This window comes from Blennius ocellaris, assembly GCF_963422515.1.
Source record: "Blennius ocellaris genome assembly, chromosome: 24".
Classification (NCBI taxonomy): Eukaryota; Metazoa; Chordata; class Actinopteri; order Blenniiformes; family Blenniidae; genus Blennius; species Blennius ocellaris.
This window is the reverse complement of record NC_137673.1, coordinates 6,838,844-6,865,757: the sequence shown is the minus strand read 5'-3', so window position 1 is coordinate 6,865,757 and position 26,914 is coordinate 6,838,844. Positions and strand designations below refer to the sequence as shown.

The following is a 26,914-nucleotide window of genomic DNA, read 5'->3' as shown; positions in this document are numbered from 1 at the left end:
ACCAATGTAGGTCCACGCTTTATTCATCCTGTGGCTGAAGAAATGATTGCTCATGATGGCAACGTGAAAACCACCACTTTTCTATTTACATTTTTTTCCCCCTCTTTTACTTTTGTCGTCGTCTTTTCCACTTTTTCAAATGTGATATACATAAATGCCTTTACGTCGAGGTGGCGAAGCTTCATTCGCAGTCGGTTTGCTTCGGGCTGCAGGTGTGAGACAGTTTAACCAGATGGGAGATTTCAAGGAACGGGAGTGTTGGATCACCACCAGGGTGGAGGAAGAATCGTGTAGGAAGTGAGGAAGAGAGAGAAAAAAGGTCAGAGTTTGATGAAATAAGTTTTTAGCATGCAAAACAACTCGCTGGATGGAGACATTTTCACAAGACCTTCTCAGAAACAGATTGCTGTGTGGGTGCAGACCTGCTGAAAGGTTGGAATATTCCACAACAACCTGCATAATAAAAACTCCACATACACTTCAAACGACAGCATGTATAATGAGATAAGAGCATGTTAGAGCCTGATACGTAACAATACAAGACAATGTAATAAAACCCTAAATGTACTTAGGAATCAATAATATAACCAGACTCTGAGTCCAAAACCTTAAATATTGCATAATGAGGCAGACAAACTATTTCCCCCATAATATTGTAATAATTCTATTACATCATAAAGTGAGTCAATGATTTCTAAAAGTTTGGAGTATTTGTTGATACGTGCATCATTATACAGTTGATTGCTGTTGCCCAAGTCATTTATAGTTTTCTGTTCTCTGTACCTTGGAATCTGATTCTCGAATCACCAGTACAAAATAGTGTATAATCATTAATCATATTAAGTTTCATTCAGATTCATTGGCCATTTTGGGTTTTATGACTTGTTTTTAATTACATTTCTGGCTCAGCGCTTCTGTTACATTACAGATCAATTATTATTGTTATTATTCGATAACAATTTGGGCCGTTGTTACATATCGGGCTCTAACGGGGCATATAAGTGCTTTTAGCACGACGTATGTTTAAATTCAGTGTTTTTCAGCTCATATTGAAAGAGTCCCGGTTGTTTTCCGTCTTGAAGGAGTCTGGGTGTGAAAACAGTGATTCTGCAACGAATTAAAACTAACCAGATGGTGTGTCGACACGAAGCAAACAAAGCCAAGAGTGGAGGTGTGACTGTTTCCATTGGTTCTGGTTGTGACAGAACAAGTCTCAGTGGGTTTGGGTGAAGTAAAGATCCAGTGAAGACGCTTCAGTCTGTCACACTTCCTGATGTAGAATGAATGTTTTGTCGTCACCACTTCTCGGCATCCGATTGGGAATGAGCTCATATTTCAGACTCAGTATCGGCTGCAGATGATATAACCGGTTTGTTTTTCTGAGCACTGACATGGTGGTGGTGGAGGGGGGGGGGGTGCTCTCTCTCCACCGGGGGGATCAGAGACGCACCGGGAGTCACAGGGGACTCTGGCTTTCCTCCATGAATTCTGATTGGCTGAGGTCGCACACGGTTGCAGTCCTTCGTCTGCCTCTCAATCCCCGCTGACACACTAATCCAGCCCTGGATCTTCCCTCTGCTTTCATATTTTCTTGTCATTAGTTTCTTCTGCCTCCTGTCTGGTTTCTTGGTTTTTCTTCGATTTGTTCTTGTTTATTTCTTTATTTCTTTATTTCTTTACCGACGCAGAAGCCCGGGGACCGTTCCTCATATTCATGCTGCACATTCACCCACATTTCCTCGGAGAAGAGAATCCATGATGGAGCTCTTCTGGGTGATGTTCTTTGACATGTGGCAACAGTTTGTTGTAGTTTTCTTTCTTTCTTTTTTTTTTTCTTCTTCTTAGAAAATTGCAAAAAAAAACTGCACGAGATTGAAGTGGATCTAAACGAAATGTCATAGCTGGCATTTTCACTTCTGTCCAAGTTTGTCAAGTCGAATATATTCATGGAGTTGCATCTAAGTGGCTCCAAACGTTAAATCTTACATAATTTCTTGGAGTGACGATGAGTCATGTTGTTTGTCATTTAAGGTTTTTGGTTGTAGAATATCTGAACTGTCTGAACTTTGACTTCCATAATGCAACTTGGCGGATTCAGTGAATTCATAAAAAGTCTGCCAACTCATCAAAGATCCTCATTAATCTTGTCAGGTTCTTACACAAACTTTCATCCACTCATCTTGTTGTGTGTTTGGAGGTCGAGTCAGTGGGTCGAAGAGACGGTCGCGATTAATTTTGATTTAAAAGGTCCCATATTAGACAGTGTTTTCAACGGCTTCACACAGATATCAGACGTCCAACAACGTTGTATTAAAAAAAGCATTGGTGAGGGAGACTGACTTCCGTCACTTCTGGGGCCTCGTACACAGAAAACCATAAATGATGTGTAAATTCTCAGTGTTTAAAGGGGACGTTGCATGCGAGCAAGTAGAAAATCTCTTTTTAGGCTCAATGAGCCAGCATCTTTTCGGTTTTTCTATTCTGTTGTGAGTCACCGCCGCCTCTCAGGCAGTTACACCCCGCGTCACTTCGAATCAGACAAACGGCTTCAGAGGAATCGTGGCTGTCGCTCACTCCTCGGAATCGTCTTCACTCCTGCTGTCAAAACGCAGATAAGCAGGAGAAACAGCCACAACTCGGTGTGTGTGTGTGTGTGTTTGTGTGTGTGTGTGCGTGCTACTATTGCTGTGCTTCATGTTGGTTTCCGCCACTGACACTTCTCGTTTAGTCAAAAGTTCACAATGGCAATCACCGGAAAAATCCACTCTGCTGCCGAGCGCTGACAGGTGAGGGGAAAAAAACCCAAAACAACACATGCAAAGTGTCAGAAATCTTTCCTATAGACGCATACGAGCTCTTTGATGGCAGCGGGGTGCGTGTGTGTGTCTGTGTGTGTCTTTGTGTGTGTGTGTGTGTGTGTGTGTGTCTCGTATGCTCTTTGATGACTCCAATATGTCCAAACGGCGACGTCGCCACGCGTTCAAAGACCAGCCAGACGCCACGCGCCGCGCTGCCGCCGCTAATGAGCAAGGCACGCCACACATCACCCGTCAGTTTGGCAGAAATACTTTTTTTTTTTTTTTTTTCTCATTATAAGCTCTAAAATCTCAGTCTGTATTTATTTGTCTCTTCGTTTACAGAAGTGAAGCCTCGTCTTTCGGTCTGGATTTCAGGCGACGACTTTTATATCTTGAAGATTCAGACTTATTTGTGCTTTGTTTTATGGATTATTCATCACCACACCGTGTTCAAGTCGTTTTTAAGTCTTTTAACAGTCGATTGTCAACATGACGGCGGTTCCTGCGACAATCACGTTCTGCCTCTTCGACCACGTATGTAACCTTGACTTTTCTCACCTGTTCTGGATGCAGATGAAGCTTCAGTCTCTGCAATTTAAACAGGGTTTTTGATTGCTTTAAACACTTGGAAAATGAACTGTGTGCTTCTTTAAGCTCTTAGATTATCAGTCATGAATAAATATGATCATATCTATAACATTTATAAACATTAGCACAGCTGGACACATTTGCAAAATTCTGAACAAGCTTGTGTTTTAGTGCTTTTAAGAATAATTACGTTTAACCACATTTCACCCAAACGGGTAAATTAGATGAGACGTGAAGTTGAAGCAGAAACATATCAGGGCCCATTGTTAGTTTATTGCCGTAAATATATTTCGACAGAATCACAGTTTATTCTTTTATCTTGATCCCAGGGAGGCTCAGGCTTCCGGGCTCGTCAGACGTTGAATTGGATTGTTCAGGGCGGAGATGGAATGAAGGCCGTGGCGCCTCTGTGTGGTCAAAGTGGCCGTTGATCCACTGCCTTGTCTCTCGTCGTGGTTCATGTCGTATGGAAGCAGGAAGGGAAGTTGAGTTGTTCAGAGTCTGGGGGTCAACCGGCTCCACGTCGACTTCTGCCTTACTGACCCCGTTCATTAGAAGACGAGTCGTTTCCTGTACCGACACACATTCACCCGTGTTTTCACACGCAGTTCCTATTTCATGGCTTCACTCGGCTTTAATTGTGTCCAAATTGAAATTGATGAATTGCTTGATCGATGATTTGAAACCAAATTGGCAACAAACAAAGGTGAACTGTTGCTGTAGCTTGTGTAAAACTGAACGATGTGTTCTGTGCCGCTGATTCACCAATAAATAAGAAAGTAAAATGAAAACCCGCGACGAGCCGGTCGCTTCCAGGCAGAAGAACAACAGTCACTCCAGGAATCGGCTGCATTTATTCTCCAGTCGCTCTCCTCCAGTACTCAGGACAAAGGCTCATAACTTTTTTCTTTTATGGTAAAATATGCAAATAAAAAAATACTGCAATGAATTATAAATTTGCACACCAGAGGAATATATGCATGCGTGCAGCAGTTCCCGTCGAGGTCTCGGAATCAGTCAGTAGATAGTCGCGGCGAAACGGCCGGCGTGTGATTAAAATGGATATGCGCTGAAAAGAAATGTAACGTTTCTGCTGAATGTGTTGCCGTTTCGTTTATATGCATTGTTTTGCATATAAATGTGAGAGGAAAATAAAGGTGGAAGTTAAATGAGGGACTTGTTTTCATGTTGCCAGGCAGTCGAGAGCGAGTTTAGAGCACGACGCTCATGAACAACAATCTCGGTTTAATGTGGAAGAACGTATATGTTCAGGTAGAAATCTGAAAATAGCACAAGGTATAGATGATGTGTGTTTAAAAGCATTGAATACACAAACTATCACGCTCTTGACTCTGTCGTCATGGAAACTGGGGGAAAACAGTTGAAAATGCAACATTTTGAAAACGTTTTTTTCGTCGACTATGAAATAAGGAGAAAATGCAGCAGCTTTGAAAACGCTCAGTCTCCGTCTCCATGGGAACGGGGGAAAAACACAAGTTTTCTGAAACGCTGCTTCTTGGCATGCGCACCACAGCTATACTAATCACTTGTTCTGCACATGCTCAGTAGAACCAATCAGAACAGTTTCCTCCGTCGTGTCATGACTCCCAGTCCATGTTCTCCTGGACTTGATACTTTTATTTTGACGGTCACCAAAATAACAATCCAACTTGATGGTCTGTCAACTAGATTGTCCGTGTTCTCCCAGGATTAATGCTTAAAGCGTATGTTCTCTGCTGCCTGTGTGTGTGTGTGTTTCCATTACAACAACAACTAACAGCAGCAACTCGTTGCCCAACATGCCAAACGATGGGTTTTCACTTTGAAATGTTCTGTAAACTGCGCGTTTATCAAATATCAGCAGTTTCTGCAGCGTGATTGTTGACTTGCAGCCGATGTGCTTGAGCCTGGACTTGATAGATTTATACCCTCAGTTTGAAAAGACTTTTTCTTTCACTTCTCCACCTTCCAGCTGATAATATACAGTATTTTTGAACCCGGCCTGTTTCCTCTGACCTGCAACGCAACCTCAAACACTCTCGGCATTATTGGATTCCAGTGGCGGGTGGTGATGTCGGGCGCGTCCACGTCATCCAGGCCTTTTTTCAGGAACGCAGTCCACTGCGGATATTAAGAAACTTCCAGCGACGAGCCGGGATGAAAGTTTTCCTCCCGTTTGAAGGACGGAGAAACGCCGTTTCCTCCTTTATTGGATCCTGTAAATGTCAGCCGGGCCGCTGGAGATGAAGCTCATCGTCTCACACAGTTTGCCGGGCGAAGTCCGCCGGCTGTTTGCAGCTGAAACTCTCAGAAGCTCCAAGTAATTGGCTATTAGTGTATTGAGGCTAAAAAATGTTTTCTTTAAAAAAAAAAGAAAAAAAACGAAAAAGAAAAAGAAAGACAAGGCGGTTGTTTGTGTGCAGATGAGCATGAGGAAGCAGCATTACAGAGCCTCACACTCATTACTACACAGCAGGTTACTGACGGGGCATTACGCACTCCGACAGCGCCGCCCGTGAAATTGGGCTCATTATGGCACCTCGGTTCAGATCCGGGCCCCCGTTCCCTCTCGCTCCCGGTCATCGGCGAGAAGACGAGGAATCAGCAGAACAAACCTCGTTAGGCTCGGAGGCGAGCCGGGAATCGGGGGGCCGAGATCAAACCGGAAGACGTAAATATTGATAAAGCGGCTGCAGCGCTCACTTTTAATTGTTCTTTTACGTTCGCATGTGACTTGCTGCGGCGTGCGGCGGTTACACCGCGGGAGAACTTCTGCCCTTTTCCACTCTGGTTCAACTATAGCAAGACTAAAGTGGCTTAGGAAGGGTTAAATACTGTTATCATCATTGTTTTTTTCTTTTTATTTAAAAATATGATCGAAGCCATGAAGTCCCCCCCCCCCACTGTGTGACATTCCTGCACGCCGGTCAAAAACTGCAAACAGGAAGCAAGCAGGAGGCAGGAAACTGCAGTCATAAACTCCCCCACGGTGCAAACAGAACCTATAAAACCCCCGAAGGCGCCCCATTATCTGGGACAAAACACCAAATAAACCTGCGACTAATTTGCCAGTTAAGCGACACTAAAAGCACATTAAAACATGCAGAAAGTTTAGGAATCGGGTCCTCTTGACTTGTCGTAATGATTCAGCGAACGGTTTCCTTAAAAACTAAAACTAAAACTCGGGTCAAAGTGGAAGGGATTTTGGTGAAAAAGCAGCAGCAGCCGCACACGAATCTTCATCTTCACTGGTTCTTCCTCTTCATTGTGTTGCATTAATCTCATTGTTGCTCGGCGGGAAATAAATCCGAGGGAGCCATCGAGGCCGACTGGAATCCTTTTAAAATAATGTCCATTCCATTAATGGCCTCATTCTCCAGAAATGCACTGAATGACAGGAGTAGCTGTGCAGACGTTTAACAAGCCGACGCTCGCCATGGCCAAATGGTCAAATGGCCGGAGCGTCTGGATGTGACGACGGGTGGAAAACGCTCATTCTTCTCGGCGCCGGCCATATTTCTATCATGTAATTGCATCTAATTGCACATTGGCTGCTAATAGCTCCCACATTAGGATCCATAATCACTGCAGGGTCCTGCTTTTTTTTTTTTTCTTTTTTTTTTCTCCATACGGTCGTTGGTTTTTCTCGCCCGTTCTGCGATCAGGTGCTCGGCTTGCTCTTTAATTCCGACTGGAAGAAGAAGAACAAGGAGAAGGGTATAAATCAGGAGCGTGCGAATGCTGTTCGCATTAGGCCGACAAAGTGGGATTAATTGAGCAGAGAGCAAACACAGACAAGTTGTGATCGCTCGCCGTGTTTCACTGCTCAGCGCTGAAATAACCGGAGAGGCGCTCGGGCGTCGTGCGATCAGGCGATCTGACAATCTTCACATACGTTAACGGTACAAAACACCAACTCCACATTCATGCGGCGGCGACCCGGAAGCCTCCTCCCGCTCGCCTCTGATGCTTTATGCAAAGCTTTTCTCCTCACGGTTCAAACTTGCTCCCACTTTTCCCGGACTGAGTCTCCTGGGTTATGCAAATTTTACCTCAATTTGAATAAGAATGACAAGTTTAATAGACGTGAAGGACAAACTTACTGGAGACTTTCACCACTTCAAACACTTCATTCAGTCGTTCTTCAGCTCTAAATTCTTCAATTCTAGACATGTATTTTGCCCATGACACAGAATTTATTAAAAATGTGTATATTTGCGTATTTTTTAACTCAGAACATTGCGAAGCTGATTGTAAAACACCAGATGAAACGCTGCAGTGGAGAAAAGTTAGGAAAAGCTCTGCAGTGTCTCGATGTTTTCTCTTTCTTCCCGCCACCAGCTGGGCTCAGAATTATGTGAGTTTTTTTTTTTTTGTTTGTTTTTTTGATTTGACAAACGATGCACAGCGGTGCCGCTGCTCTGTTGCTGCCATGTTTCCTCAACAATGTCACAACGTCTTACGCTGCTGCTGCTTAGAAAAAAAACAGACTTTGAACCTAGATTGTCATATCGGCAGATTTAAACACGTCTCATGATAAAGTCCACTAATAAAAGCCATTTGAAGAAGTGACATCACATCAACAGCAGCATCATATTTAGGACAGAAATATAACAAAAAACATGCACCAACGTCCAGATTCATGAAGTAAAGCTCAGTGAATCAATACGATCGGCAGTTAATAGTCGATTTCTATGTAAATCAGGTCCATTATTCACGTGTTTGGACAGAATGCGGCTGCAGTCTCTACTAGCGAATCGGCTCTGCATCGACTTCACCTCCAGTCTTTATGTAGATGAAGCGCCGACCGGCCGTCAGTGGACCTTCCTCTCCCTCGACATGTCATCCTCCTCTTCCCTCCGGATGCAGACGAAGGTGAAGGCCGATGGGCTGCGCCGTCCACGTGCTGGGCGGACGAGGCCGAGGTCGTTGGCCTGGAGGTTAATCGGCTCGACGGCCGTTACACCCCGACACGGCGAGCGCTCTTCTAAGTCTTTATGCAGATGAAACCAAGGTCTCTCAATCCTGAGTCCGATAATCCTCACGGCCGAGGCGTTTTTCACACCTCGTCCCCGGATTCAGGCTCCTGCGCTCCGTCGGAGCGGTCAGCCAGTGATTAAAACTGCTTAACAACAGCGAGTCCCTGCTTTAATGTGTCAAAATATGACCGAGCCTTCACGGTGAAAACCACTAAATGAAGACTAAATGTCTGTCGTTTCAGAGGGTGGAACCGCGGAATGTTTGCAATCTTAGCGGCCGGTAATCATCTCCGCTTTCATTTAAATACATGAATAATAATGGCCTTGTATTTGCATGGAGGCTCTCGTGAACTACAATAAATGGAAGCCGTACGGCTGATCAAAGCTGGACTCATCTGGCCGTCTCGATGTTCTTTGGTTATTTTAAGTCGTTGTGCACGTGGCCTTTTTTTTTTCCTTCTCGTCATAGCCTCGCTATGATCAGAGAACATTTCTCCTCCTACTGAATGTGAACTCCAATCTGACCTCCACCTCCCACTTCTGCAGCTCTCCTAAACGCACAAGTCTTTTTACTGCACGTCGCCATTGTTGTTATTGCTCTGTCATGTGCTCCGTGTGCTCTGCAAGTGTCTGTTTTTAAATTTAGGAACATTCCGTTTTTGGCAATTGATGAAAGGTGGTACTTTTTCTCCCCCAAGCTAAAACAATATGATAAAACATCTTTATTTTTGTTTTGTTTTGCTTTGCTTTTCATAGCAACTGTGTGTCACGCTGCAGGTATTTAAAACCGAGGTGAGCTCACCACAGTCTATTCATCTGGTCATATCTGACGACTTCCTGTCTAAATGTCTCCGGCTGGGACTGCTGCAGAAAGATCTGGATAAATAAAAATGTCCAAAAGCTTGTAGACTCAGAAAGGGTCCAACTTTTTAACATTTCAAAGGAAGCTAAATGCCATTTTCATACCTTGACTGTGTCCTTACGGAAGCCACTGTGTAGCGTTGAAGGTCTGCAGCAACCAATAATCTCATAATGTAGGTAGTTTAAAATGGAATCATGGTGGTAATGTCATCATTTTGTTCATTTCAAATGTAAAAAAGCCAATAATGTCATGATTTAACTAATTTCCAACATAAAAAAGCCACATTTCTAATAATGTAGGTAATTCCAATATTAAAAAACAATAATGTAATAATTTTGTCCATATAAAATGTTTTAATGGCCATAATGTAGTATTTGATTCTACAATAATTGAAATTAACCTAATTATGTAGTAACTTGCCAATAATTTCATCAGTTACCACAATATTGAAGTATCCTTAAAAGTAGTGTAATAATACATGACGACTTATTGACTTTTTGGATTAAAAACAGACTTCATCAGCTGCTACAAGGTTTAAATCATCATCACTTCAAGGACTTGGTCCCTAAATTCAAATAAAACTGAAAAATGTGAAGCACCTGAGGGATGCAAGTCCAGTCTGTGCCTCACAATACCTTCCAGGAGGTGGTCCTAATGTTTTGGACCGCCGGTGTTGCGTCATGCAGCGGTTTTAATGTCTTTGACTTTGACGCCTCAGTCTGAAAGGTTTTCTTCTCCTGTCATGTGGTTGTTGCTCCACCTGGATGTGTCTTTGTGGGTTTCTGCGTGTTGGAAAATAAAACCTGGAGGTCTCCGGTCCGGCCCCCGCTGATGAGCCTTTGATGAAAAATAAATGCGTTGGCAGCCAAAGAAACACTCCGCCTGCGGCACAGAGTCAGCCGTGTCAACTCATAAATACTTCCTAGTGAATAATCTTTTGTATGACAGGAGCTTCATTTTTGTTCTTAATTCCTTCTCGATACACAACGACGCGTCTTTCCTCCGGCATTCCGTCTCCGTTGTTTCCTCGATGGTGGGTGATGCTTTTGATTAAAATTAAGGCAAAAGAAACCGTTTGTAACTGAACTTCTCTTGTTTATTTTTATTTTCAGGGAGAAGAAGAAACTGAGACACTCTGAGAGGATGAACCTCTTGAAGAAGGTAAACTGACCTCAATCTAGTCATACACGTTGTCGAATAGATATATTTTGTGGGTTGTTGTTTTTTACACGTTTTAAAAGTCGTGCAGGAGAGAATGAGTGGATCTCACATGCTGCCGTCACAAAACTCTGGGATTTAATCCAATATCTAATATGTGACTCTTCTTTCTGTGTTTTATGTGAATAAGTGAAAGGAATACGGGTGGAGGTTGTTTCATTCTCGCTGTGTTGCATTGTGCCTGGCAGCCGGAGATACGAACCTGCACTGCACTAAGTCACATAAAAGACAGCATCATCAGCATAGAGGCAAATCTTCAAGTATGTCTCCAGGCAGAACCGATCACTTTTCTCTTCAGAGGATCAATAGAAGGATTGAAGTCAATATTGATGGATTATATCTTTAAATTTAGCCACAGGATCGTCTCGTATATTTCCGTTTCCCCTCAGGTTCTGTAAATCCAATTAATGTGAATTCAAATGATGTCGAGACGCGATCTGACGGCAGGTGTTTGTGTGGGAAGACTGTTGATTGATCAATGCAAGTGAGAACAGAACGGAGCTAAATGATAAATAAAGTCAAATTGAAGTCAGATGCTGAACACGCATTTCTCGGTGGCGACCTGCAAGGCTCTCGCTGGGGTTTATTGATTGAAGCCGCCATTGATTTACAGAAACTACAATAAATACTGAATACCGAGTTGATCTGATAGGAAGATGATCTGGAAATCTGGACGTTGCAATTAGCAAATGAAAGAACAGCGGTGAGGTCAGAACAGTATAGTTAGTGTTCGGGAGAAGGTTATGATGATTGCAGTGACTTTAATAAGCAGTGTGTGTTTATACAGAGGAGGTGTAGCGACGTGTGTCAACACTGTTAAAGAAACACCCTCCTGGTGTCTGGCCAGCTCGGAAACAAAGACAGAGTTCCTTCCTCACTCAAGTTTATGTAGTTTGTGGAGGAAATCAATCAGATAAAGTGGCCGGTCGAGGTCGGACACGCTCTTATGTAACGGAGGAGTCCTGAACCCGACAGCTCTCAGACATCCTTCCCTTCAAGGACGGACGCAAAAATTAATTTGTGTGGAGAGCGGAGACAGTGAAGGGCGGTGGAACGACGAGAGGAGGGAGAGTGTTTCTGTTTCTCCGCCGAACACGAGCAGGAAAGCTGATCGCAAACCAACTGACATATTTTAAATGAGCCTGTTTTCACAGCGTCAGTGGGTTTGTTGTCATGGTAACTGTGTTAAACACAACGCACTGAAAGGAAGCTGAGAAGGAGGGCCCTGGTCTCGGTCCGAGTCACTTCCAGCTCTTCTGCGAAACGTGTATTCAGGCAAGGGTTTTACCAGATCAACATCAAAAGGTTATTTTCTTTTTCCACGATTCAGGAAAATGTTCTGAATCCTTAAAAGCAATCTGATGAGTTGCACTCAAATTCTTTGACGACAACTGACAGTTATTATTCAATGCAGATTCTCTTGTTCACAACATCTCGTCCTGCTCCACTTTGTACTTTACCTGCTCTGGTTCTGGATTTCAATCACTTCCAGTTCTCATAGTCCCACTTATGAAGCTCGAGTTGGCTTTTACCAAAGAAACCAAGAATTGTTGTAACTCTATGATCCGTCGCCTTTTTTTTGGTCAATATAACATCTAAACATCCAGATTACTGCACAACCTTGACATCAGGAAAAAGTACTTTATATAAGGTGGAGTGTAGATTTCTCAGTCTATTTTTAAGTTCAAGACTCGAAAGCTCGAGCTTTAATCTCTTATAATATTGGCAAGTTATTATGAGCTTTATTCGATTTAAATTGGACATATGTGTGTGTCAGGAGTGCAGACGAAGCATGTGTGACGTCTTATTGGATTCCAGAGTGGAGGCGAACACTCCGGCCGCTGCAGAAACGCCCTCCAGGCCACACAAAGGTGTCGGGCCTCGATGCTGCAGAGGAGCGGGCAGATAAAATGACGGGAGGAATGGGCTGGGGATTTACCCCGCCGTGGGATTTCTGCTCAAATCTCTGGCTTTGCTCTCCGGCCGACCGTTGGCTTTCCAGTGAGAGAAGATTCGGTTTCATCGGTTATCTGAGGAGGTGTCAGAAAGTGGAATTCTGCTTCTTCGCAATTTATACTTTGAAATTAAACCCTAAACTAAGATAAGTTAGGTCGTTAGCTCACTTAATTCTCCATAAAATATGTGCATATTGAGAATTTGAACCGTAAAGTCTTATTAAACTCTCAATTATTCAACTGAATCTCCCAAAAGTCATTCAAAATGGACCAAAATCAAACAAACGTCACTATTTCCACCTAAAACTTTGTCTAAATGGGCTCCGTGGAGACTTGTAGACCTCTGAAATGGGAGCAGTTGAATAAACAAAACTTAAAAAGTAAACTAAATATGCCGTACTAGACTCACTCGGTGTACGTTTAAAAATAGAAACGCTCATTCGCAGTAGTTGTTTTTTTTCTGTGAGCTGTGTTGGTTTACAAGCACAGTTTTGTCAGAAATATGGAAAAGAATGCATCAATTATGTGCAGTTAGTGGAGAAGGGAGGTGTTCTATTATAAGAATAGAAACTCTAGTATTTCCTTCAATTCAACAAATCTGGCCATTTGCACGATAATACGGTTCATTTGTTCCCGTTAAAAAGCAGAAAACATAATTTGAAATATGTCTAAGATGTCGAACCGACAGCAGATTTAAATGAATTGAAGAGCTTCTATTTTATCTCAACCTGTGAAAGTTGAATCTGGGTAGTTTTCTTTCTTCTCTTTGAGATTTTAGCAACGATCTCTTCATTTCCTGAAAGCTTTAATGACCACGGTGCACGTTAAACCAGCGTCTGGCACTATGGGCGACACGTCTGGAGCATTATACAGAGCTGTGCCAGGTTGTTTTTTTGTCCTTCATTATCAGGGCTATGAACTCTCTCACCTTAACATGATGCTCAGTGGAGTTCATGTCGATTAAACGTAAAATGTACAGAAGTTTTACTGCTGGATGAATGAAACGATGTGAAAAATGCTGATGATATCTGCATATGTCATTGAACGGTGAGGGTGCTGCATATGCAATGTAAAGCTATTCTAATAAGTCATAAACATCAACATAAGTAATGTCATAAGTCCTCCATAAACGTTGCTGCTGTTCATTGCGATGTCGACAAACCCTTCATCTGACTTGATTCACTTTTCCCTAATGCTTCTTTTTAAACGGCTCCGCTTCATGTCCTCCTAATCCGCCATTACCGAAATACTTTAACGGGGTGTTAAGACGTCTAATGGCTGTTTTATTTACAAGGTTTGAAAGTTGAAGCCTCAGCACTTGGCAGGAGAACGGTTGAGTCACTGGTATCGATCAACAATCCCATTAAAGCCACTGCAGACGTAGTGAGGTCGTTACGAGAGTCACCTCATGACTGGTGAGACTTTTTTTTTTTTTTTAATGTTCTGGTGTGTATGGATTACTTCCTGGCTCCTCTCCTGACAGCGGCGTCTCTGTCAAAGCCTGGCCTGGAGCTGGAGATGTTTGAAAAGCTCAGCTGGAAGTCCAGTCAGCCGCTTGAACCTCGTCCAACGCCGTTACAGGAGAGTGGAATCATTCGTCGGGGGGGGGAGGGGACATATGCAGAGACACGCTTTGAGCTTTGGTTCCGCTGCATGCTTTTGTTTTCCCTGGCCCGGCCACGAGGCAGTCGCCATGGCAACGCCATTACCGGGCACATGCTGGCATCGCCACGCTCTCTTTCTCGCGTGTGACCGTGGAGCGGACGGCATGTAAATAAATACACACCTTCCCCCTCCGCGCACACACACACACACACACATTCACACCCCCCTGGTGCGTCTCCCCAGGGCCGCCACACAAAAGCTCACATTGAGCTCAACACCGCTCCTCTGAACGCTCAATACCGATAAATTCGCCGAAGTTCAAAGAGCCGTTTGTTTGCCTCCGCCGCTCCGTTTTCAATATGCATGAGCTGCCCCTGTGCCGCCGCGCTCCAAAGAGAACACTTCAATCCGTACCAATACTGCGAATTGTACAACGTCCTCCTCACACCACATTAAATGACAGTTAAACTCCACAGTAAAATCCTTCACAGCAACAGTTCTCTGGTTAATTCGTAGGTTGTGTGTGTGTTTTTTTTTTTTAAATAGGTTGTTTTCAGAGAAAGTAATTATTCTTTTTCCTTTGTACTTTGACGAGGTACTCATTAAAACCACAGGACAATGTCTCGTCCTGCCAAGTTTTTGAAGAGCTGAGTGATGTCGTTTCTCTCAAACAGCTGTTTTTGTTCTGTGTATCGCGACTCTCGCCCGCCAAGCGGCCATTTTCACAGAACCCTCAATAAGAGAACGCTCAAGGAAGTTTCTCTGTTTTCGTTCCCCATAGAATTTTTCGTACTTTATTAGTAGAGGAAGTTATCAAATGGTACTTTTAAAAGTGGGTGAACAGAAGTCGTGGAGATGCGGCTGGGGAAACGTCTCAAAAGATGCAATGATTGACAACTTTTCTTACCTTTTGTCAGATATTGTATCTTACCTGTGTTTTGCACATGAATCAATTGCTTTCAAGTCTTAAAAGCACAAAACTCACACCTGATATTCCACGTGAGCCGAACAACAACACGCATACACACACACACACACACACACACCTGAAGCTGTGCCACTCTGACAGGTGGAATCATCTATTTACTGGAGGCTCGCTGAGCAGCGTGACCTTTGACCGGACCTCATGCTGGCTGCAGATAGCCGTCTCACCCAAGGCAGCCGGTCGGCGGGTTATCACACTGTCTAGCACACACACACACGCACACGCACACGCACACACACACACACCAGTGCCCCTGCTGCGATCTCCGCAAGGCATGTATGTGTATATTTTAATATTTCCATGCAGGATCTTCCTCCACAGCAACAAGAATCACATATTTTATTCAGATCTATGGAAATCGTACATCTCAAACACGTGTCGCTGATAAAGCTGCAGCTTTGAGGGCTGAAGGTTTTTCAATATCCAAACCGTGGTGATTTACACCTGGTTTCATTTGGAGGATTTGATTAAAATGTAGTTTAAAACCTTTCAGCTTTTGGAGGAATACTGTGTCGAAGGCTCTGATACAGCAGTAACTTTCACACTGTGAGGGTCAATATGCATTATCCTGCCAATATTGGTCTCGGCTTTGAACGATTTACTGTATTCTGCAGAAGGACGTCATTAAAAATGACATAATGTTGAAGTTGTGCACATTTTTCTTTGCAGATTTAAACTTTGCTTGGGTTTTTATGGAAGTTTCTGGTCATTATAATGAGTGTTTGTTTGAACCGACGGGGTTGAATGTAGTTTTATGGAATTGTTGGAAAATGTGAAAATAAGTTTGTTTTTTTCTTCAACTTCCAATATGAATGATTTTGACAATGCTTGAATTTTGCCTCTAATTGCGCGCTCGCCCTGCAGATGAAGACGTGAGGCTGCACAGACGTGATGGAGTCGGTTCAAAAAGACTCCTGGTGGAATTTGCCGCAAACTAATGAGCTCATGGAACCTCCCATGTCGCTAACGCGACGGCACGAGGGTCAACATCTCCCACGTTTAAGTGACTGCAGTTATAATTACCTACACCTGAAATTCGATCAACCGACGTGCATAATCAGCTCGTGTTGTTTTTACCGGCAGACTTAATTAATGTTGACAACCGGCAGCTAAATGCCGGGAGTGAGATGTTCATTAAATGTACAGGTACTGTATGTGACAGTTAAAGCCGCGCTCGTCCCACTTTCGCTAAGTTTTGATTCTGAGAGGCGGACGCTGGAGGTTTCAACAATTTTTAGTGGAAGTTTTGCTTCCTTCCACGGCAATTTTGGACAAAAGCAACAACATAAAGAGTCATTGTGAGTCTGATCGAGTCCAGATGCCTGTTTGACATCATTTACAGAGACGCTGTGATAATTCACTCAGTTCAGTTTAAAGTCTGAACACACTGCGATGCTAAACAATAACCCCGAAGAGAAATGTGTCTTTTACCTCTTCGACGTTGTGACGGAAGGATTTAAACTGGTAATATAATTGATCTTTGCAAAGAAAGTTAATTTTAAAACTTATTTGTTTTCAATCATCTCCGAAAAGTTGAAGAGTTTGACCCCCTGAACTTGTGAAATATATTTAAAAATCTCTGTTTTGAGTAGAAACCAGACAAACAAACTGGGTAAGACGTTGAGTTTGTGCAGTAAAACAACAGCGTCCGTCGAGAGAATGGATTCAGATTCAGGATGGGAGTAAAGTGACCTTTTGTTTGGCTCACAGAGCGACTGGAGGCTGATGTAACTTCCTCCCTCTCACCTTCACTGTGGAGAACAGACTCACAACCAACCAACACAATGATAAATGGATCACAAACACACGTCTGGTAGTTATTCTCGGGTCTATCGAAGACAAATTCATCCAGCTCTATTTCTTTCTGGGGCTTTAAACGCTCCACACCGGCTGTTCTCCACTGACTTTGTGAGACGCTTCAGAGCTGATTCGCTGAGATCGAGATTGTTCACGCAAGAACGACCTGCTGGAAACGGCATCGTCTGAGCTGCGGCGGCGTTAAAGCCACGAGATGATCGGTCGAACCTGTGGGAAACGAAAAGATACTCAGAAAAAATGTTGATTGTTTTACCAATAAGGCTATTTCAGCACTTTTACAGATATTTTGTATTTTTTTTTTATTACAGCTATTTTAGCCATATTGGTCTTTTCAGTTGTTCATTTGAGCTATTAGGGTTTTTCTTCCTTGTTGGGTGACGTGACCATTTTTATTGCTGAAACAGCATTTTGTCTAAGAGTCAAAGTGTGACGAGAGCGACCTTAAATTCAAAGAAGAGACTGTCTTGAAACGTGTATTTATGCAAATATAATTTTGTAACAGCGACGTGGAGCCACGACAGAGGGTTTGAAACCTTTGGAGTCAAAAGATAGAGTGTGTGTGTGTGTGTGTGTGTGTGTGTGTGTGTGTGTGTGTGTGTGTGTGTGTGTGTGTGTGTGTGTGTGTGCGTGTGCGTGTGTGTGCATGTGTTTCCTCAGTGACCTCCTCAGTACAAGCTGTGTTATTTACCGGCAGGAGTGCTGAAGCTGCATGTCCTCGGCGGCTGCTGCCATCAGCAGCGGCCCCGGTGTGCAGGTGTGTGTGTATGTGTGTGTGTGTGTGTGCCTGGTGGACAGGATAATTACCGGCGGAGGCTTCGCGCGGCGTCCGCTTGGCCTTCACGTCAAAACGGCAACGGCCCCACGAGGAGCTCTGTCAGCTGAGGGCGAAGACGCCAGCTTTAAAGCGACGCGGGGTTTCTCTTCTTAAACTGAAGCGACAGCTGAGCAGCGGTCAGTCTGCAGTGGGTGTGTGTGTGTGTGTGTGTGTGTGTGTGTGTGTGTGTGTGTGTGTGTGTGTGTGTGTGTGTGTGTGTGTGTGTGTGTGTGTGTGTGTGTGTGTGTGTGTGTGTGTGTGTGTGTGTGTGTGTGTGTGTGTGTTACCTTGACAGGGGCTGCATAATGGGCTGTGTGCAGCCTGTTTCCGGCTGAATCCGTCTGCGAGCCCCGGCAGCTCCTCGAAGGAAGGTACTGCAGCTGCCTCCAGATGTTTCCCTCGCTGTGCGCTGGCCGCTGTGCACGCATCTGCTTGGAAGTCCAGGAGTTAATGAGCTGCAACATATTACAGCCCGGCTCAGGAGCTTTTCCTCTAAAGAGAAACACGTGTGCAGCTGTACGTCGGCACTAATTGATCCCCACTGAAGAAAGTGACCTTTTGACATCGTCCTATATTTCATATTTCAGCCCCTGAAACGACTTCATTATTTTCTGTCATAATCATTGCTGTATTTTGTCTTTCTTTCCTCAGTTTTGACTTTGTGATGCTAAATCTAATGATCTAATGCTGGGGTGTCAAACCCGAGGCTCTAATCCGTCAAAACACCAAGAACATTTTTAAATATTTTAAAGAAAATAGAGATTTTTTTTCCCCCCTTTTTTTGAACAATTTTTTTTAAAGAGTAGAGACCTTAGAAATCAGTGATGCTGCCATCGAAGATGGCAAACTAGCATTATAGCCTCGAAGCCAAGCTGTCAGCGGGAGTTTGTCAAAACACCCAGAATGCAACAGCTATGGGAGGAGTTCTCTGGATTTTCCACCACAAAGTTTCATTAAAATTGGCTTCATGTTGACATTGTTGTCATTTTCAGTAGTATTTGTTCATTTTTTTTATCACGTGTACTCTGCACCATAACAATAAGACCCTTTTAAAAATCAATATTTTACCGGTTCAGTCCACTTGAGATGAAATTGAGCTGAACGTGGCCCCTGAACTCCGTCTACCACTTTATAGCAAATGCAAGCAAACGACCGCAGAAACCAAACCGTTTCCAGCAGATCGTTCTGACTCAAGCACGTCGATCGCTACCAAAAGGAATCAGGAATGGGATTAATGAAGCATTCTTCTTCCTCTTCTGTCTGATGTTGGTAAACCGGAATAGCTCGGAGCGAGCCTGTGGTGGTCAAGTGGCCGGAGCCACAGCGAGCCGGCAGGAAAGGCAGTTAGCGGTAATCATAATTACCTGATTCCAAATTGGAGCTTTGTGCGAGAGTCGGTCACGGCGGCCAGTAATCACCCGCAATTAGACAAATGACTGCATCGTAAAAGAGGCGGCCAGCGGCTGCAATCATCGGCTCAGATGTGGGAAAAACAAAACCGACTTTGACTTTTCACTCTGTGGCACTGTTGACCGTAAACGACGAGCGAAGAGGAAAAGAAAAACGAAGCCACTTCCTGCTCCTGAAAGCACCGGGTGTGTATTTTTAGCCGCGCGCCTTTGCTCAAGGACGTCGCCGTCAACATTTCATTTTCGGGGGGGAAAAAAGAAAAACTTGGCTGCAGTCACTCAGAAGAAATTAGATTTTCTTCTAATTAATGTACGCAGCGGAGCACTCCGGCGTCATTTGAGCTCATTTTTGAGGGAATAACGCTCACCTCCGATCGTTATGCCTGAAGAGAAGAGGCCGGCGTCTAATTTTAACCACCAAATGCTGGAATTGGCTTTTTGTGACTGGACGGCAGTCGAAGTGACACTTGTTTTTTTTCCCCCCCATCTCCCCTGAGTGAAGGCTGACCTGGTTTTAAAAGCCCGGCAATGAATCTCATCTTGGATTCGACGAGTGACAAACCTCTGAGGTAGTTTTCAGGTGTGTTGTGTTTAAAGGGCCGACGCGGCGAGGTCGCCTCCGCCGCAGGATATCGATCGTTTGTTCTTCAGTCTCTCACAAAACGGTTCCTCTGCAAGAGGCGCGCAATTTACAGATCAGCCGATCCGCCTGAGAATGGACTCCCTAGAAGCAGTTCACACCAAAAGAAACAAATCAATACATTAAATTGTGATCGGGCCAATTCCACCGTGTGATTTCAGTCACCGGACTGATCCTATGAGATGCCCACTGAGTTTTCAAATACAACCCATTCTGGAGCCACATGTGGCTCTTTCAGCTCCTCGTTGCTCCAGGCGGCTTTCAGGAAATATCACAGTTTTGATGTTTGAGGTACAAATCATCAAATCTGAACACGACATGAGAACTGGTAAGCGAAATGGCTTAAAGTAATGGAAACTTGTTGTACAAACCTCAAACCATTAGAGCAACTCTTAAAATTAAAATTAAGATTTGTTCTTGTTTATAAATCTTTCTAAGCTCTATATTTTCTTCATTTTTAAGATTTTGAGACTCTGGGTGATTCTCATTTGACGAAATATGGTAAAAAAGGGCATTTTGTTGTCAGAAGCTAAACAGCAAAGTGTCATATACTTTTATTTTGACGACCTCTGTAGGTCCACGTGTTGAGAAGCAACCGTCATTATCCCCCCGGTGCTCCTCCCAATGCGGTCGTGCACTAAGGCTGCATTTGAGAAGTGCTCAAAGTGCGTTTGTTAATAAAACAGCAAAGGACAGGAAAATGAAACCTGCGTTTGTCTGGCAGGGAAACGAACGCTGCAGTTTGCAGCAGGTGTTGCTTTGAGTCAGCGGTATCGTTGTCTTCACACTCCTCCGACGCTCTTACATAATCCTTGGATTGCGACGGGAAAAAGTTAGTGAAACACCGACCCTGACCTATTTAAGCTGCGAAATGTGCCGGTTCGGTTGATGATATTATAAGCGTGATGGAGATCTGCTCTACCACGCATGCAAAATGACCTGCGAGAGGCTCCGGCCCGGAGTGAAGTTTCCTATGGGGTTATCTTTGTGCCAAAATTCTGAGCGAGCGATGGGAAAATTTGAGCGCAAAAAAATGAATTGTGCAAGCACACTAATAGCATTTTGAGGAAATATTTAACTTGCGCAAAGAAAAACTTGAGATTGCGCGCTCAAAAATCATTTCTGATTTCTGATTCGGGCGTTGAACTCTGATTGGTTACTTCGGATTCTGGAAGTGCCTCATAAATGAAGAAGAAGAAGAAGAAGAAGAGGGAAAAACAAACTGCGAGGGAAAACAGAAATAAGGAAAACTAAAGATAATGATCATGGATTACAACATTTTTTTCCTTCGCAGTTTGTTTTTCCCTCTTATTCTTCTTTTTCTTCTTCTCCGGTTATGAGGCACTTCCAGAAACCGTAACCAATCAGAGTTCAACGCCCGCCCCGAATTTCTGTGATTGGTGGACAACCGTGTCTGTCACATTTGGGCTTTGCACATTTTGAGCGAGCGCACAGCAGAACTTGAGCGCGGACGTGGAGAGATTTGAGCGAGCGAGAGAGAGAGAGAGAGGTTGAGCGCGCAAAGGAAGAATCTGAGCACAGAAAGGATTTTTGAGCGTGCAATCTCAAGTTTTTCTTTGCGCAATTTAAATATTTCCTCAAAATGCTATTAGTGTGCTTGCACAATTCATTTTTTTGCGCTCAAATTTTCCCATCGCTCGCTCAGAATTTTGGCACAAATATAACCCCATAGTTTCCTCCTGCTCGCCAGTGGGTCTATAACTTATCCATTCTGAGGAATCCATTACAGGCTCTGACGAGCAGCTCCGTAACACCCCTGCGTGTTAGGAGTGTGGCCCCGGCGAAATTAAAGCAAATGGGCTGTTATATTTGCTCGTTAGTCTTTTACGATGACTTTGCACATCAAGTTCTGGCGACTTTGATGTAGCGCTGACGAACCAGATGTCTTCGATGGGGAAACTCGCCACGGCGTCCGGTGCTGCTAATCCTTCAGGTGCTTGTCGACGCAACGGAGGTCAGAGTGTCATCCGACCGACCGGGAAGCGTTTCGTAGACCAGAAGGTCGGTCCGGTGGAACCAGAAGGACCTCGGACGACTCAATATCGTCTTGGAACACCAGTGTGACGATGTGTCGTTTCCACTCAAATTCACACTAAAAAGGAACCCGACTTGGCATTTTTTTGTTTGGAAGCTTCGTGCTTCGAGGCAGTTTGGTGTGACGCCTTCACACCTTGTCTGATTTAAACTCTGTGTGTTAACTTGGGGTTTAAAAAAACAATATATATCAAGTCGGCGATAAAAAAATGCTCTTTATATTTAACGTTGGGTCTCGACTCCCGGGTACAAATGAATCCTTAACTTTCAATGTTTATCAGGCGTTCAGAATGATGTCTTTACAGTTTGTATCCGTGCCGATCTGTTTGGATGGCGCTTGTTGAGGAAAGCGCCAGTAACAGTCCCATAACTCTTCACTCGCACGGATCCCGCGAGTGCAAGGGGAGAAAAAAGGTTGGAAATATAAGAATGTGAAAGATTTACGACTCTCATCTTGAGTCAATAGAAACAAATCATTATTCTTCTGAAGACAGCGTCTTCAAAACAAGGCACTGAATCTTAAAAAAACAAAATCCAATTTAGTTGAGATAAAGAACAGGAGGAAAATACAAGTCAGAGAAATGATGGTGGGGCTCAGCAGAGGGAGGACACACTCCTTCATGAACCTGCTGAGCTTTATTACCACTTATCCATGTTTCCTTCAATGTTGTCACGATGAAAACAACCGAGAATATTAAGAACTGAAGCAGATCAGCAAAGCCGAATTGTCTTGACGCCACATTGCAGAGCGTTTGCCCCGAATCGCCCCGCTGCAGATGCTGAGGACCAGAGAGTGTGTGTTCAGCAGAACTGTGCCCTGGATAATGTAAAAGTGTAAAAAAAAAAAAAAAACCATCTGAACGGCGCTTTGCCGCCGGCACCTCGGTTCTCCGGAGGCTCCAGCTGATACACGTCGTCAATACTATAAAGGTTTGACACCAACAGCCTCATCTTGGAAGGTTATTGCTGATTTTTTATTTATTTTCCCCCCACGGCCGTATCAATCCCAAACACCCGGGCTTGTTTCTCTCCCGCCGGAGCGTTTTGCCCTCATCAGCTGCTCTCCAGCGACGTTTAATTTGGGGTGCTGAACGCGCCTCGGCGGCATTAGCATAATGCCAGTGTCCTCTCGGAGCGCCGTCGCCGCTCTGCGCCTCCTGATGCAGCCGGAATATTGTATAACCGCAATGTCACCCGGTCGGACAGTGGGAAGTATTACCTGCATGAATCAAGCTGTCATTTACTATTTATGAGGCGACTTTAGCATTCAGAGCACAGAGCGCGGTGTGGGGAACCTCAGCATCCACTAACCCACAGGTTTTTCTTTTTTTCTTTTTTTTTTTTTTTTATTTAACCAGCTGGAGGTGGGAGCGTTCCACACGCCCAAATTGACTTTAAAGTCCTTTAAGTGGAGCAAGTTAAAAGCGAACTCTGAAGTTTTGTGCAAAGCGGCGCTTGGCTGCTTCAGCACAGTTTGGGCCGGAGTCAACGCTGGAGTGGGGCTGGAGCGTCAGGCGCCCGCCTGTGCAGCAGCCAAATCTGTTGGCCGCTATTGATATCCCATTTCCTCTGTCACTTCTAAGCTGCTTTGCATTCAGGAGCTTTCCCACTAAGCCTATAGTGTCCCGCGGCCTGTAGCGCCGGCGAGACGGCCAGTTCCTCAGCCGCCATTGAGCCTTTCATTGCCGGCGGGGGAAAAAAACAAAAGCCGAGCGAGCGCCACGCCAGAGGAGCGTCCGTCTCTGACATTTTAATTGTCCCTCTTTCATATTAGGCGGGATGCAAACCAATTTGGCCACTGCCGTTAAATTCCCCGCGCATTAACTCCTCTTTTGAACGTTTAGAAGGCGACATAATGGGGTTTTTTAGAATTGGCCGACGATTGGAGGGAAAGAGGATCAAACGTCGGACAGAAGACGGCGACAATAATGAAGCGCCTGTTGAGCTTATCGCCCGCTGAGCAGCAGGAGCTCGAGATAAGGTGTGGAGTTGGAGGTTGCGGGCGGCTTGTGTCGGCGGGACAAGATGACTCACGAGTTTCGGATTCTTCAATTGGCACTTTGGCGAGTTGCAAACACCGAAAGCAGCGCCACCGCTCTTATTGTCCGTCTCCTGAGCATGTGCAGTGTCTGTCGTGTACCAGTGTTTCAGAAAAATTGCATTCCCCCCCCCCCCCCGTTTGTACGGCGCTGGAGTGACTACGAACACCGTTGTCGTGGAAACGGATACACAAAACGCCACGAAAGTTTAACTTGAGGACGCTGTCGCCTCAATGAGGTCTCAGGATTCAGTAAACTTTTACGATTTTTTTTGCTTTATTTATGTTTTTTCTTCTACTCAGATTTTTGATTGTTGAAAATATTTTGTCTACGACGTGTTTTTTTATTGATCTCAGTTTAACATCATCCACGAAAGACTGTTGAAAAGGAGTGTAGCTCCTTATAACTTACACTTTTGAATTTTTCTCACAAACAACATAGATTCACACAGAACAGAGACTCTTTTTATAAAAATGCCTTTAACCGATAGAATTGATCGGTTGTCAGTCTGTTGAGTGTCGGCACCCGGTGCCTCAACGAGCAGCCTGGGGTCTGTTCGCTCAGTAATTATAAAACACATTGCAGACAATGTGACTTGCTCTGGAGTCACACTTGCGTTTGATGGATATAATTTGGTCCCAAGTTGCTTAATTTTTTTGTTTTTTTTATTCCTCATCCGCCGACATGAAAAGCCATTATAATTTTTTGTGTCCTTTCTCCCACCGTTGAGTGATATTTACAGGTCAGGCACCACTTTCAAACACTATTACCGCGTGGTAACGCAATGTAAAGAATTACACACGGTTTGACAGCAAATCAGCGGCGGTTGAACGTCGGGGGACCGGAGGCTGTTTCCCGCCGCCAATCATTGAACGTGTAGCCTGAGTGGAAGATGTCAGACCTGGAGCTCGGCTATGATTTATTTACCTCCAGAAGAGTCATGTGCACCCCCGCGCAGCAAAGACGACGTGCAATGCAATGCAACCCCCCCCCCCCGCCACACCACCACCACCCCCCTCCGACAAGGTTACCCTACGCCGCTCTAATGACTGCAATCAATTACGGAGCGCAACATTAAACGGCAGCGAAACTCCCACTGCTCTGTAGCCTCGGAGCGTTTCCTCTGTAGAGGTCACTCGATTGTAAAGAGCTGATGAGTCACGTCTCTGAACCCCCAACCCCCCCCCCACCCTCCCCCACTCCTTCACCTTCACTCCTCCACAGGCAGAAATACCGCACCGCCACAGGTTTGAACCCCCAACAGGTGGAGTGAATAACCTCCATTATTCTCTTATGGTGGCGTCTAAATGCCAAGGGGGCTGTGGGGGGGGGGGGGGGGGGGGGGGGGTGGAAGCAGGAAACTTGGAGCAAATCGAGGCGGCGAGATTATCGGTGATGGCGTCTCGAGAGCGGCAGGCCTGGAGGAGAGCCAGAGGCGGATTGAACAGATTATTGAAGGCGCCGTCGGCCTGATTGTACCTCCAACCGCAGGATTGTGCAGCAGACCAGTTCACGCTTCGTTCTGTCAGAGCTCTTCACGTTTCCTACCGGCCGAGCGCAGCAGTTTGATGGTGCGAGCCTGGAGCGATTCAGCTCCCTGATACATTTTTATTTATATGTGATTTGATCTTGGACTATTTTTACTCCAAACCTTTTAAATTCTCCTTTGAATCCTGATCACAGGCCTCAATCTTCAAATTTGGTGTCAAAAAAATCTAATGGTTTCTATAGAAGTAAGCTGCACTGATAGATGACAAGGAAAATATATATGAGACCACAGTTTATTTCAGACCCAATAGACTCCATGACACCAGCGGTTTTCTTTCGTCTCCTCAGGAGTCGGCCTCGCACGCCTTTTCAGACACATTCTGGCATAAAGTCCAGTGTCCTGTTTACCCTCCCAGCATCATTTGCATGGTTACATAACCTGCATCCCTTCAAGCCTCCGGAGGGCGCCACCCCGTCGACGTGACAGAGTTCTCCAGGCCGGCCTGGCTCGGCCTTGAAGGCGACTCCTATGCGGTCGACTTCAGCTCCAAAACGCTGAGCCTTTGTGAGCCAAGGAGCAGAAATGCCTTCAAGTTGCATCGTGTTGATCCGGCGGCTTTCAAGCCTTTTCAGGTTTGCTGATCCGGTTCCCAGTAGTTCTATCCTGCTTCACACTCATAATACGATCCAGAAATGGCTTCTATTTCGCTGACCGCGTCAGGTCAATTCCAGAAAAACACTCAATAAATCTTTCATCCCAATCAATATTTCAAGATGTTGAACTTCTGCATCGGGACCTTTGGAAAAGCCTGTGGAATAAAAGTGCTGAAGTCAGGAGGAACCCGAAGCCTTTTTAACGTGTGCGATGCATAGATGATGAGCGTTTGACATGCCGATTGGTTCAAGGCCGGTGATGGAGGTTACGGCAGTGCAGGGGAATGACTTTGTCTCTCTTTCAGCTTTTTAACAATCACAGATATCACTGGCAGTACTTGAATTGTTGGCGAGAACAAAAGTTAGAAGGTTTCTGGAGCCTGGCGAGTCGCAGCTCTGCCTGTTATCACAAGTCCAGCATCGTCAACTAGACTTTTCATGTTAGTGTCCTCCAATTCATGGCATCATAAGACACTCCAGTCTTCGGATTGAAACAGCGTCGGAGATTCTCTGGATGTTTTTTGTGTGCGTTCATGATACTTTGTGTGGATTTTGAACTGAGTGGTTACCCTCAGCCTCCTCATGAAAGTGGGTCATGGTTTGCAAGAGTAAAGTTATTGAGACTGAAGCTTTAACATATTTTATGTAAGAACACGAGAACAGTTGGTCTGCAACACGGATGGCCAACTTTTCTATTCCTGAGGGTTTCAAAAGTTCCCTCTTCACCTCCAGACGGCAAAATTATGACCCTAGAGTTCTTCCATAAAAAGTGCATTGGAATTATTTCAACCAATTTTTTTCTTAATGAATGTGTTTAATTAGTTTTTTGATTTATTACCGTCATCAGAGAAACCAGTAATGAAGTCATCCATGGAAATCGGCTTGCCTGTTCCCAAGAGTCAGTCTGATCTGGTGTTTGCCCACGTCTGAAGTAAACTATCACAAAAAAAATATCAACTAAATCAACATTTAAACTTTCCAAGCTGCTCTTCAGTCTTCGGCAGTTT

General features: G+C 44.5%; 1 protein-coding gene across 1 annotated transcript in view; it reads left to right on the top strand.

The window, feature by feature from the left end:
• Positions 1 to 26,914, top strand: part of LOC308147372 (beta-1,3-galactosyltransferase 1-like) — a 63,567-nt gene that overhangs the window by 29,829 nt on the left and 6,824 nt on the right. The window contains exon 3 of the mRNA XM_080519492.1: positions 10,340 to 10,388. The gene's annotated coding sequence lies outside the window, so the exon portion shown is untranslated. The remainder of the gene's footprint in view (positions 1 to 10,339; positions 10,389 to 26,914) is intronic.